The 13,779-nt window shown below is 37.8% G+C and overlaps 1 protein-coding gene across 3 annotated transcripts in view; it reads left to right on the top strand.

The window, feature by feature from the left end:
* Positions 1-13,779, top strand: part of LOC105195223 (protein Fe65 homolog) — a 164,513-nt gene that overhangs the window by 23,252 nt on the left and 127,482 nt on the right. Inside the window, exons 1-3 of one of the 3 annotated variants that reach the window (XM_026130984.2) lie at positions 1,550-1,838; positions 2,842-2,959; positions 7,077-7,133. The gene's annotated coding sequence lies outside the window, so the exon portion shown is untranslated. Of the gene's footprint in view, positions 1-1,549; positions 2,960-7,076; positions 7,134-13,779 lie in introns of those variants that run through there. The other 2 variants (XM_011160558.3, XM_026130985.2) reach the window with 2 other exon arrangements.

The raw sequence follows: 13,779 nt of genomic DNA, 5'->3' as shown, positions 1-13,779 counted from the left end.
GAATTGAACATCAATCGCATAGAGCATAATTGTCTTTGTTGTTCATCGAACATTAAACAAGACCAAGATAATACTCTATGTGTTTGATGCGTAAATTCAGAACGTATCCAGGAATGTACCTATGATGCGATATATCTCCATGTGTTCTTCCCTCGCTCTTCCATCCAACACGCACGCCTCACTTGACGCCAAATTGGTGATATGAATTATTGTTTTAGTTAGTATTTTTTGAAAACATATTTTCTTTTCTTTCACCTTGTCAACAATTTGTAATACATATTTGTCCCGTGCTCGGAACTACCTTCAATGCTGTACGTAATCTATCTTTGAATATCGAGCAAAATTCCAACATTGTAAAGCACTTCTCTTTTTATTATATTTTTTACTTTATTTTTCATTAATATAATAATTAAACAGCTTGTAGTACACGTAAAAAATTTTAACGTCTGAGTGGTCAGATCCAATTTTTTTTCTTGAGCTTTTCAAGCTATAGAAAAGATAAAATTTTTATATAAGAATATATTGCGGTAGTTATGTAGGACAGATTTGATTAATGTAGTTGAAGGTACCTTTCTTTCTATTATTCTGAGTATTTCGTGTACAACTAATTCTTTTTACTCTATTTTTGACTCTATTTTCGTTAATATAGTAATTAAATAGCTCGCAATATGCGTAAAAAATTGTAACAGTGAGTTGTAATCCGATTACATATTGGAGATTAAAACTTGGAAATTAGAGATTAAAATTCAATCAGAACGAAACGGATTACAATGAAATTAAATCTAATTGATCAAATTCTAACCTCCGATTTGCGAGCCTCGCTCTCTAATGCATATTCTGATGCGTGCTTAAGCAAATCGATCAATCACAATCAAAACTGTGGTTTTAGAAAGCTTGACTGTGATTGATCGATATGCTTATGGTCTTACGGGTATGATTAAAATTTTTTACGTGTAATGCGTGTTGCATTAATTCCACGTTTCTCGTGTGAGCGCGCGCGAAGCCCCTTTAGCATGTCAAAATAATATTTCGAATATATAAAATGTAGAAAAAAATACTTCGCGAATATATATGAAGTTCATGGAAAATATAAAAATATTTTTTGATTTATATAAAATCGTATCGAAACAGTACCGTGCCGTAGTAAATTTACCGAAGTGAGGTAACGATTCGCGAAATCGAAGTGAGGTTGTAAACACAACGTCGAAAAAGTAACGCGTTATTACGGCGTGCTAGCACAGAAATGAGCCGAGCTAGGTAAGACGCAATTGATATTAAACTCTCCAAGATTCTAGCAAACATTACGCGACCCGTGTAGGAGCAACACAATCGTAAATAGTGTCTCGCGATTGAAGACGCAGTACGTACACACGAGCGAACGACGAGGGTCAAAGGGAGAACGTCGCGAGCACGGACGGCGCACGTATATGTGTGACTACGTCGCGGCGTGTGCGTGCGCGCTGCCTGTGTGCGCATCCCCCCCACTCCCACTCTCCGTCACTCGGCTGCTGCGTAACGCGTGACTCCGCGTCTTCAACCGGCCGTCTACGACGCACCGGCCGGCGTCGCCCGCTGTATCTATAATTTATGTGCGAAGTGAGTTATCAATCCTTCGCGGGACAATCGCGCTTTCGGTTCACTTCCTTACGTCGCAATTCGTGGTTGGACTTGTGACGCAGCAGGCGACTCGCTCGCGCTACGATTCCCCCTCGCCGTTCCGTCTCGCACGCGGGATTTTTCCGATTGAAAGTGATGTTGTGCGTGTCCGAGGTGTCGTACAGAGTCTCGTACGATTGTCTGGAGGCATTCATCCGTCGGGTATTCGCGTGTGATTGAGAGTGCGTTACAATTTTCGATCGAAATCTACGACGTTCTAAAAGCTTCTATGAGGTTCGGCGAGCGATCCGGCACGACGTGAAGTTGCTCCGCGTTAGATTTCAGTTTACTTCAGACTCTACGATGCCGCGCGACGCGATAGAGACGTCGGGAATGTGTGTCGCGTTGTTCTCTCGTCCAAAATGTACGGTGCGTACGCGATTGTCCGTCGGGAGTGCCGTGCAGGTTGCCGTCGGATGTTGGTTGCGCCGATTAATCGCGCGAAATGATAATTAGCAAACCTAATAGAAGAGGATTGGGTGACGTTGTAGGTTCGGTCGCACTACTTATCCCCCCCCCCCCTTCCTTCCGTCTTTCGCCGACCGTCTTGTACGCGGAATTTTCCGATTGAAGGTGATGTATGTATTCGAGGTGTCGTACCGAGCCTCGTCTCCAAACATTCATCCGTCGGGTATTCGCGTGTGATTGAAAGTGCGTTACAATTTTTGATCGAAATCTACGACGTTCTAAAAGCTTCTATGAGGTTCGGCGAGTGAACCGACGCGACGTGAACTTGCTCCGCGTTAGATTTCAGTTTGCTTCAGATTCTACGGTGCCGTGCGACGCGATAGAGACGTCGGGAATGTGTGTCGCGTTGTTCTCTCGTTCGAAATGTACGGTGCGTACGCGATTGTCCGTCGGCAGTGCCGTGCAGAGTGCCGTCGGCTGTTGGTTGCGCCGATTAATCGCCCGAAATGATAATTAGCAATCTAACCTAATATATTAGTGTTAGTTGACAGACCGGTCGCGCCCCCTGCCCTCCTCTCCTCCCTCGCTTTTCTGTCTCATACGCGGGATTTTTCCGATCAGAGATGGCGTTGTACGTATCCGGAGGTGTCGTGCCGAGCCGAACCTCATACGATCGTCTCGAGGCAGTCGTGGCACTTATTCGTCGGGTATTCGCGTGTGATTGAAAGTGCGCTGGAATTTTTCGATCGAGATCGATGACGTTCTACACATTTCTAGAAGTTCGGCGAGTAATCCGACGCGATGTGAAGCTGCTCCGCGTAAGACGGGCGTAAGATTCGCGCAAGTGAATGTGAATATTGAAACAGCGACCGACAAGATAACGATGGGCCTCCAGGTAAATAATCCTCTCTTATTATTTTTATTTAATTAATTGCCCATTTGTTTCGCTTGTGATTATTTGATGTTTTCGTGAAATCTATTGATTTGTTTAAGCAATCTAACCTAATATAATAAATAGTCAAAATTGGATGACGTAGTAGACTCGCATTACAATCCCCCTTCCCCTCTCCCCTTGCTTTTCTGTCTCGTACGCACGATTTTTCTGATCGAAAGTGATGTGCGTATTCGAGATGTATCGAACCTCGCATCTCGATCATCTCGATATTCATCCGTCGCAAATTCGCGAGAGATTTTTTGATCGAGATCAACATTCTGGTTGAACGTTACATGACTAACTAGTTAAAAAATGGAAAGTCAGATAGTAAAGTTAAAAAGTTAATAAATTAATAATTTTTAATTTAACTTACAAGGAAAAATCTCTAACTCGGAAATTCCAAAAAATTATGAAACTTTGGCAGCACGTAGAAGATATTCTGACATGTAATAAACGATTTTTTTTGCTGCTCGAATTTACCCTGAAGGGATAAAATCTACCTCTAACGTTTAGTCCATTTTTTCTTTTTTATTTTATTATTTATTAACAAAAGGAGATAGAACAAAATTTTAGAGAAAAAAGTTTATTTTTTTTAACAAGATTTATTAATATTGATTTGAAAACTTGTTAATTATTTAAAAAATTATAAAAAATATATAAAAAGCAAAGCAATGTGTTTTCAATATTTTGATATTTTCATGAAAATAGGTAAATAAGATTAATCCATTTTTTTATTTTTATTTTATTATTTGGCAGCAAAATGAGATAAAAAAATTTTAGAGAGAAAATTTATTTATTTTAACAGGAGATTTATCGATTAGGAGATTTATCAATTGTAAAAAAAATATACAATATATGTAAGGAAAGCATTAATTGTTTGAAATAATCTTTTAAACAATTGATAAGTTTTTTAATCGATAAATCTTATTAAAGGAAATCAATTTTTTTTCTAAAATTTTATTTTTTCTCCTTTTGCTGATAAATAATTAAAACAAAAAATGAGATTATCTTTAGAGATTGAATTTACCCCTTTAAAGTAAATTTGGACAGCAAAAAAAATTGTTTATTACATGACAGAATATACATACTCTATGTGTTGACAAAGTTTCATAATTTTTGGAATTTTTGATCTTTTGTTGTTAAATAATTTTAAATAATTTAATTTTTAACTTTTAATTATTTTTGAAACTGTTCAAACCATTTAAATTACTTTGTTTGCTAAGTTAAAAATGTATTTATGTAAAAAAAAATAATTATAAATAAAAATATATGTCTACATAAAAAAACAATATTTTTTTGCTATTTCATATAAATTTAATTTACAAATAAAATATACATTTTTTTGATGATCCAAATTGTCTTAAACCTAACTTTGAAAACTTAGAAATTTTTAATTTATTACGAGTAATGTTTTTCAAAATTAACTTTTAATTTAATTTGAGTTTGTTTAATTTTAACATAACTTTTGACTACTAGTTTATAGTTTTTAGTTAATATAACTTTTAACGTAATTAAATTGATTTTATAAGTCAACTTTTATTTCATTTGACTTAACTTGAACTTAAATTGTAACCTTAACTTTACTTTAATTTAATTAAATTTAAAAAATATATTAACCCCAACCCTGCAAATAGTGAATGAAATAAATACGTTTTTCCTTCCCACGTTAGTGTTTATTTATTATTCCATTATCTTATTTGCCTCCGTGCTATCAAATAAAATACGAAAATAATTATAATTACGATGACGCGAGAGCTTTGTAAATATTCTGAACGCGGGTATCTAACAACTTTAAACGACCTCGCGTGTACATACAGCGTATATTCGCGTGGCGAATTTATAATGTCGAAATACGTCGAAGTTCGTCGAGAGGCACTCGTCCGTCCAGATAACGCGTAAGAGACGCGTGCGTAACAAGCCCATAAGGAAAACCCTCGGTAGAGACTCGTGAGTTTCGACCAACGCGCTGGCGACGACGCCGCGGCGCCGGTTCGAGCGAGGAGACGAACATTCGCATTCTGCCTTCGCAGCGCGAAAATACTCGACCACCGACGGCACCGACGTGCAGCTTGTACCCTTTGCGTGGCGTAGTTCTTCCGCGCGAGGACGAGTCTCGAGGACTCGTTCTCCTTTGCCTCCGCTTCTACCGGGTGCGCATGAAATACGTAACTCCGCCGACTGTGTACCGCGTCGACCGGCCGTCGTCGTGTGTGCGCGACACCGAACACGGGAAACCACTCAGGCCAACCCGTTTGGGGCGCGTTTGCAGAGACGATCCACTCGTATCTCTCGCCCGCTCTCTCTCTCTCTCTCTCTCTCTCTCTCTCTCTCTCTCTCTCTCTCTCTCTCTCTGCTCGACTGTCTCTCTCCCTGTCTTCCGGATGTGCTCGGATTCGCGTGTGCAGCGTGACGACGGAGGATTGAAATAAAAGGGAGGACTCTGCTCTCTTCCTCGGACGTTCGCTCGTGCCGTCGAACGTTCTGGGGTTTGCCTCGTTTTCTCCCTTTAACTTTGGAGTAACCGACGCCAGGGGAGATCTTCGTGAACCCTTCTTCGACGTGTGAAATCGGAGGACGGTGTTGCGCGCGGAATATCATTGCTATTAGACACGGAAGTTCGTTTCCGGCGGGATGTTATCATCCCTTCTTATCTCACTTGCAATTTATCATAAATAAATCTTCACGATTACATCTCTCTACCGAAAAAAATATTACAACATAAATTACATGAAAAATATATTTCTGTTTACGTTTTGTGATAAAGGAGTATAGCGACACATTACAATATTTATTTCTACGCAAGTTAATAATTAGTTATACGTTCGTTTTTAATTTCATCAATAAAATTGCAAAACATATTACTAAGAATACAAGTGTTTTAAACTAAACTGTGAACATATAAAATATTGTTTATAACAATACTTAAAAGCAATCAGTTTTTTATTATTTTTAAAAATTACTAATATATTATCATTTTTATTGCAAACTTAATGAAGTACAGAAAAAACTGTGTTTATTTTTCTTTTTTTCTTTAGTGTAATTTAATTTTTTTTGAATATTGAAATAGTCAAATTAATTACAATAATCTTGTTATAAAATGTAAATTATATATGACATATTTAAATAAAAATATAGTCATATTCAGGGTTGCAAAAACTTGCAACTTTTATTTGCAATATTTTCTCTATAAGACTTTTAAAATTTATCATTTAAGAATTTCATTAATGAAATTGCAAAGCACAGTGCTAAAAATATAGGTGTTTTAAATCATATTATGAAATATATAAAATATTATACAACGAAACTTAAAATTAATCAATTTTCTTTTCAATTTTAACTTTGAAAAATTTTTACTATATTAACTATGTTTATATATTTATAAAATATTGATATTATCATTTTTATTACAAACATAATAAACTTTAAAGAAACTGCGTTTACTTTGTAGAATTTCTTAATTTAATGGAATTCAATTTTTTTTTTGGTATTGAAATAGTCACATAAATTATAATAATTTTGTTATAAAATGTAAATCATGTACGATATTTTTGAACAAAAATATTATAATATGGTCATATTCAGGGTGATAAAAACTTGCAATCTTTATTTGCAATATTATTTTTATACGACATTTTCTTCCTAAGATTTTTAATATACGTCATTTAAAAATTTTTTAATTATAATTTGTTAAATATTATTGACTTGCAATTGTTATGGTGGATTTAAATATGATTTTTTTTCAATTTTTATTCCTCATATTTGAGAGAAAAATTTATCTCGTAAATTTACGGCTATTTTCTTTTATTTATTTTGAAAGCAAGCGATAAAAAGCGACGCGTTGTTTCGAAATATGCTCTTTAAGAATAGCATTGATCTCATAATATTGTTCACTAATATACCGGGATAACAGGTATCTAATAAAGAAGCTGCAATTAGCGAGTGATTTACCTCGTTGAGAAGATGAGCGTCGCGATAGTCCGGCTAATTGCCGAGATTTGAGACTCCGCGTAACTCGAAGTTTCTCTGCTAACGTAGTTTCTGCGCGAGTTAAAGATGTTCTTTTCGTTTTGTGTTCCAGGTATCTTTCGTCTAATGCAGTGGCCTCTCCCGCCCGGCGAACTTTATGAAAACTCCGGTAAGTGTAGCGCGGATTCGCAATTTGCCCTCGTTACAGAATGATACATACCAACAGTTTCGCGCAGACTAATGGCGAAGTGCTTCCTTCGTTTTCGCGCGCTCCCCATCCCGGAAACTATCGGGAAACTGTTTTGTTTCCACGGAAAATGGAGCCCGGTCGCGTCGCGATGCATCATGCGCGTTATGCAGGAGACAAGGACGAAAGTGGTTTATACAATCCGCGCCGAACTCCGTTATAGGCGACTTTCTAACAAAGGACGCATTTTTCTCGACTGTGAGTCGATTTTACGCGACCCACCTTTCGAGAGAAAGAGAGAGAAAAATTCTCATATAACTTGAGCAGCGAAAAAAAACTTCACGATTGCGATTCCGTACAAAAATATTTTAAGCCGTATTTTAAAACGAATGATTTAGTGTTCGGTAAATGCAGTAATACTCCGCGGCGACGATAAATCAGTGAAGGCGCGTTACCGTAATAATAGCTAACGTGATTCATAATCGCTCGAGTATCACTAACTCGGGGGTGAATTCAAGAGGCGGCTCCGGGATAGCTTCTTAGATTAGATTCCTAGGCGTGTCGCCAAATTCGCATTCTTGCGCGGCCATTAAACAAAGCTCGGCCGTATAAGGCGCTTCTGATAAAGCCTCGCCCCCTCGTCCCTCTCGCCACCGTTTGCCAAAGGCAGCCTCTGGTAATTAAGTCGGGCCCACAGCGACGTCGCTTTCATTGTACCGGGCAAATGGGCTGTTTAGCTCGGATACATGGCTTCATCCCTCGGTTATTGTGCATGTACCGGCGCAATCGATCACCGACCCACATCTCACGATCCCTCTTTTCGATTTTCCTCTTCCTCCTCCTCCTTCTCCTCCTGCTTCTCCTCCGTAGCTTCTCTTTTGCACCCTCTTTGCCGACTCGTGGACCGACCGCTGCATCTTTCTATCGAGATCTCAGTATTATCAAAGTTTTGATAGACGTACGAAAATGTTCGCCGTACCGCGATACCGTGTAGTTTTGATGGATCTTGCGTAAGCACTGTGATACGCTCGCGCGAATCGATTTATTCACTCCTACATTGAGAAATTCTATTCTATCTCCCGAAAAGAACGTTGAAACAATATTTTTACATAATTCGTGATACTTTTCTTTGCGAATATTTTCTTCTTCCTCGCGCGAGAGGTGCATACGATTCTCGGATTCCCAAATGAAATTCGAAACGAAACTCGTTCGGAACCCGCAGCCTCTTCGATTGTCCCTGTCTAATCGCGTGAAAAACACGGACGTGAATTTCGCAATATAACACAGTTCAACAGATAAAGGTCGTCGATCGACAAATACGGGCGAACGACCGGAATTCGATCTGCCGTATACGATAACGTCGATCGACGTACATCTTCTCTTCTCTCCAGCCTGCGACGTAAAGAGGAAAAGGGGGCAGGGGGGGGGGAGGAAAGGGACAAACGGCCGCGCGGAAACGGAACGAAAATATTGTTCCACGAAAAGACATCTCGGCGACGTTACGCGCCCCACGGAACGTATCCGGCTCGAGGGTGGAAAATACAGCCGAAACGAATTCGCGAAAATCCTCTCCGGGGAATGGACGTCGGGAGAAAGCGCGCCCGTCTTCCCGGACTTTTCCGCGAAAGGAGTGTTTGACACCGGAGACACTTTAAAAACGTGCCGGGACTGCTTGAGAGCGAGTATGCATTCCCGCGGTAACAACTCGCTCGTGCTCGAACGGAAATTCCTTGGCTTTTATTAATGCAGAATTACTTCCCCTCTGTCAAGAGGGAATTCACTCCTCTTCCGTAAAAGACCCGTTGAAAAATTGCATTCGAGTCGCGGTGATCGAACGAGATTCTTACTTTCGTACGATCGCCAATGCTTCCGGCTTTTTGTGCGCAAATCTGTTTGCCAGACACTATTTGAAGAAGATTTCAGTTATTACACATCGTATATACGATTAAATTGTGAAGATAATGATTGTTATAATTTTGATACGACGAATGATTTTACAAGAAGAGAAACTATTGTCGATAATGTAGAAATTAATTACATTATTAATTTGATATATATTCTATAATAATATATAATCTATAAATAAATATATTCCATACCGAAAGAAAATGATCGAAAAATATTTAGTTTAGTACATACAACTAAATGAGTTGATTTGATTAATTCTTGATTAAAAAATGTTAATAGTTGGCATGAATGAATTATTCCTTATTTTTTTGTGCTACTAAATAATTGTTGAATCAACCCAATGTTTAGTTGAATATAAATTGAAAAATATTGTTTTATGTTTAATAAATATATTTATTTTAATATCGTTTCCTTGATTAAAAAAAATATTTGATAAGTTTAAAAATTGCACCAGCTAATATTTACTTAAATCGAGAAAATGTTAAAATAAATATCGAATATATTTATTTGAGCATAAAAAAACTTTTCCGCGTATCGAACGAAATATTTTAATTTTTCTAAATGTATGCATATATTCTAGGAATTTGCATACTTGAGAATTCTAATAATCCTTCGCGTTGTAATTACTACTTAAGAATCCGTCAGTTACGGTCGTGCATTTATACGACTGAAATATCTCACGAAGTTGACAATGCTTGGTCATCAAGTATGCGATTTCCATTCCTGATGAGTAATATTATCTTCTCCCGGTAGTGACAAAGACACGCAGCGTACCGTTACTCACGATCGCGCGGAAAATCCAGTTTTCGGGTCGGAAACTTTCGGCACGGCGAAACACTCGTGACATGTCGCGTATTTTACGTACGTGGCGGGAATGCGCGCACGTGCTCGGTCACGGCTACGTGGCGGAAAAGTTTCGGATAGGAAAAGCGACATTAATTATTATCGTTTCTCTCTTTCTATCTCTCGGACGCGTATGCGATCGACATCGCGAGACGGACGTTGAGTAATAACGCCGTCGATCGTCGCCTCGTCATCAGGCCTGCTTCTCTCCCCTTTGTCTATCGATCAGACTCGGTCTCGGAAACCACCTGCCGCCTCCAGAGTCAACCTCGTTCCCGAGGAATTACACGATGTTCGCGGCAGATGCGCCGATGCACCGGTGAGTGATAACCTCCTCCTGGATGCGGAAAGGGTTGTCACGAAATCTCCAAGCGATAAATCAGTCCGAAGGATCAATTAGCGACCAAGAGCATGCACGTCTGCATCGCGAAAATAAATCCGTTATATTAAATATAAAAAATTTATTTGAAGGTATTGGTAAGGCGGGACATAGAAATAACGTTTATTTTGTTTAATTATTTTCCTGCATTAAACCTGTTTTCATCGTTGCAGACACAAGTCGCATACGCAGATTGAATCATACGTGTCTAATTTTATTTGATTTTGATTTTATTATTTTTTTAGATTTAGAGCGATCTCTGGATACGAAATAAAAATACGGTACACCAATGCGCGCTTCCGCTTCGTTCATTTACGTTCGTACAGCGAAACATTTGTCTACGCGGCGTCTCTATGATTTATGGCGGTATTATTCGCACCCAGCTACCCTTTCAATAAAATAACATCGATATTTCCCGAGTGGCATTATTGAGACGAATTGTTTTCACCGTGTTGCCCCGGCGTTCTCGAGTACGCAAATTTTTCGCGGTTCGTGTTGGTTCGATCGTCATTGATATCCAGAAATATTGGCAGCTGTTTATTACCATTTATTACAATTACGTAATTATTACCTGAAATGTCGTTCGTAAAATATCGAAATAAAATTTGCGACAAAATGCCAGAGACAAAGTAAATCAAAATTTTTAATGTAATTAGATATTACGCGCAGTGTAAAAACCTTATAATCTTATTTTTATCTTTTTTCTTTTAACTTTTAGAGAAATTTATTAAATTACTTTTATTTTTTAAATGTTGGTTTTATTATAATGTGTAGAATTAAAATTTTTTAGAATTAAATGCTGCATTAAATAATTAATACAAATTTATCTTTTTTCAAAATAAATGAAATTTTTTTATTTGAAAAAGCCATACTGATACATCTTTCTTAAACTATTTTATAAATATTAGAAGCAAGCATAGACTTGAATATTTGTTATAAAATGGAGATTGGCTTGATTTAATTTTATTAATAATTATGAAAACTTTTCGATTGTTCTATTAGTATGCTCAATTCAAACATAACGATGCGTTATGGAGTCTGTACGTACGATAATATCTGTCCCAGCACGGAGATTTGCTTGCCATTAACAAACCAACAATAACTTGATTTACTGTAATTGTGACACAAGCATGATTCGAGTGAGACGAGTTACAATTTTCGTGCCAATAGGGAAGAATACAAATTTAATATAATATGAATATAGAGGTAGGTAAATATTGTATCTCCTTTCTTTTATTATTTGTTGGTAACACAGAGGAAGATGGTTTTTTTCTACTGAAGTTTTCAGAAAATTTTGTAAAGATTGATTAATACGATATAGAATATATTAACGAAGATTGTTACGCGTCATGATGCTCTACCTGACGTTTATCAAGCATCTCTTAATCCATCTTGGTAATAGCGCCAACCCCAATTTAAGTTCCGAAACAATCCCCAAGCTTCCGGCAAAACTTGGAAATCAGATTTCTGCCTACGTCCCAGGACGATTTGCGAAAATTTCACGAAGTAATTCCCGCGGTAGTAATTCTGTCGACAAACCCAGCATCCCTTTTGCCCTAAATGAGGTGTTTATTTCGAAAGTGACGCAAACCGGATTTGATAAACTTTATTATACCTGATTGAATGAATTAAAATCGTTACAGGCTGATATAAATTTCTTCCGCAACTTTTCATTCAAATATTCGTTCGATCGATACTCTTGAATCGACTTTTTCTGAGCAATTTTATCATAATATCTTGTCAGTTTATCTATCATTAAGTATCCTAATAATGAAATGTCAAATAAAAGATCCGAGAAAACTTGTCGGAGTGCCATTTCTCGACATTCAAGTTTCTCGAGCTCAAGTTTTTTCTCCCGGGATAAAAATTTTGAAACCCGATCCTCTCGCCCGCGCGAGAGACAATTGTCGTAAGAACCCAGCCGGGATTTGCGGCGAACAGTTCGGCACACTCTCTCCGCCCGGGAATGAGAATAGTTACGAGGAGTTTTCGGGCCGGCTGGCTGGCCGGATTAATCTGCATATTACCATCCGCGGCGGGGCCATTTGCATTCCCGGGACGGAATACCTGCAGTGCCAGCGTCTTCCGTCGCGTGGCGACGACGTGCCAACGATCCCGTAATGATCGCAATGACGGATGCGGTCGCGGTGCGGTCATGTCGCACGTGCGTCGGAGACCATTCAGAGAGGCCGTTGAAAGATTTAATTAACGCTCTGGGTGACACTGTTGTTTCAGGCTAATACTAATACAATGCCTCTTGTCAGGACATAAAAGAGATATTAAAAGTATTTTTCCGTCTTACGAGACCGAACATTACGTAAAGCTTGTTTTACATAAAATGTATAGTATAATATAAGCATAGCTTAAGGCCGCTGGACCAATGGGAATTTTATGCAAATTAATCTCCTGAGAACCGGCAAGTTTTTGGACGACTTTTGCAGTTTTAAACTTGGAATTTTGTTGACTATGTCATTGCATTAATTCACGAAAAAGATGGCATCGCCCTAGAATCGATACATCAGTTTCCGGTCCTTTATATGCTAATATGCGTTAAAAAGTTTTACTAATGTAGATAGATTCCTAAGATGTTGCAACAAAATTTATTATTTTTTGTCTGTTAAAATACTTTGTTACATAGAATTTTATAGCAGCAACGTTTTAATAATTCTAGAAAATATAAAAGATCTTATCGATAATTACAGTCAAATTTTATAACAAGTATGATTGACGTTTACATGAATAGATGCTATAAAAAAAATTTTCTCTCTAAATTTCACAAAAAGTTTAGACATAAATTCTGTCTTGGTTATTTAAATTGGTTAAGTACTAAACATATGCGATATTACAATACTTGATGATTATTTATTTTATCTTAGTTAATTTTTTTGCAACTAAAAAATTGTGACTATACTCGTAAAACAATTTTTTTTAGTGTGGCGCGAGTTTATGCTGGATTCTCATTGGTCCAGCAATTTTATGTTGTGTATTTCATATACATTTCATAGGCTCAATCCTTTAGATCATTTTGACATTTTGGAAGAATGATACTTGAATTTTTTTTCAACATTACTCTGTTCGCGCGTCCCTTCGTCATCCGTCTTGTCGTGTGAATTTTTCATTCGACGTGTCAAATCCTTTCACTCGTCGCGGTCTCGTCCGCCCTTTGTCCTAGAATCCACCCTTGGTCCCTTTTATATCTCTCGTGACTCTTTCTTTCACAGTTCTTCAATCTCCCCGACGGATTAGGAACTCAAAGCGCGCCGTCTTCTTTGGCGCCGTCCGTGTCTGTTTCGTGGCGGGACAAACTGTTCGTCGTTTCCTTCGGGCGTAAATTTATGGTCCATCCGCGGTAAACTAACCGGAAAAACGACGGTACTGAGAGAGCCAAGAGGGAAACGCTGCGACAAAGATCATTTTATGCGTTGAATTAACTCTTGTATAATTTTGCAATTAAAAGCTAATATTCCAAGAATTTTACAAAGTTTAATTCCAATATTT

The sequence above is a fragment of the Solenopsis invicta genome, chromosome 5 (assembly GCF_016802725.1).
Source record: "Solenopsis invicta isolate M01_SB chromosome 5, UNIL_Sinv_3.0, whole genome shotgun sequence".
In the NCBI taxonomy this organism is placed as follows: Eukaryota; Metazoa; Arthropoda; class Insecta; order Hymenoptera; family Formicidae; genus Solenopsis; species Solenopsis invicta.
The sequence above is the reverse complement of the archived record's forward strand: the minus strand, read 5'-3'. Positions and strand labels throughout refer to the sequence as shown.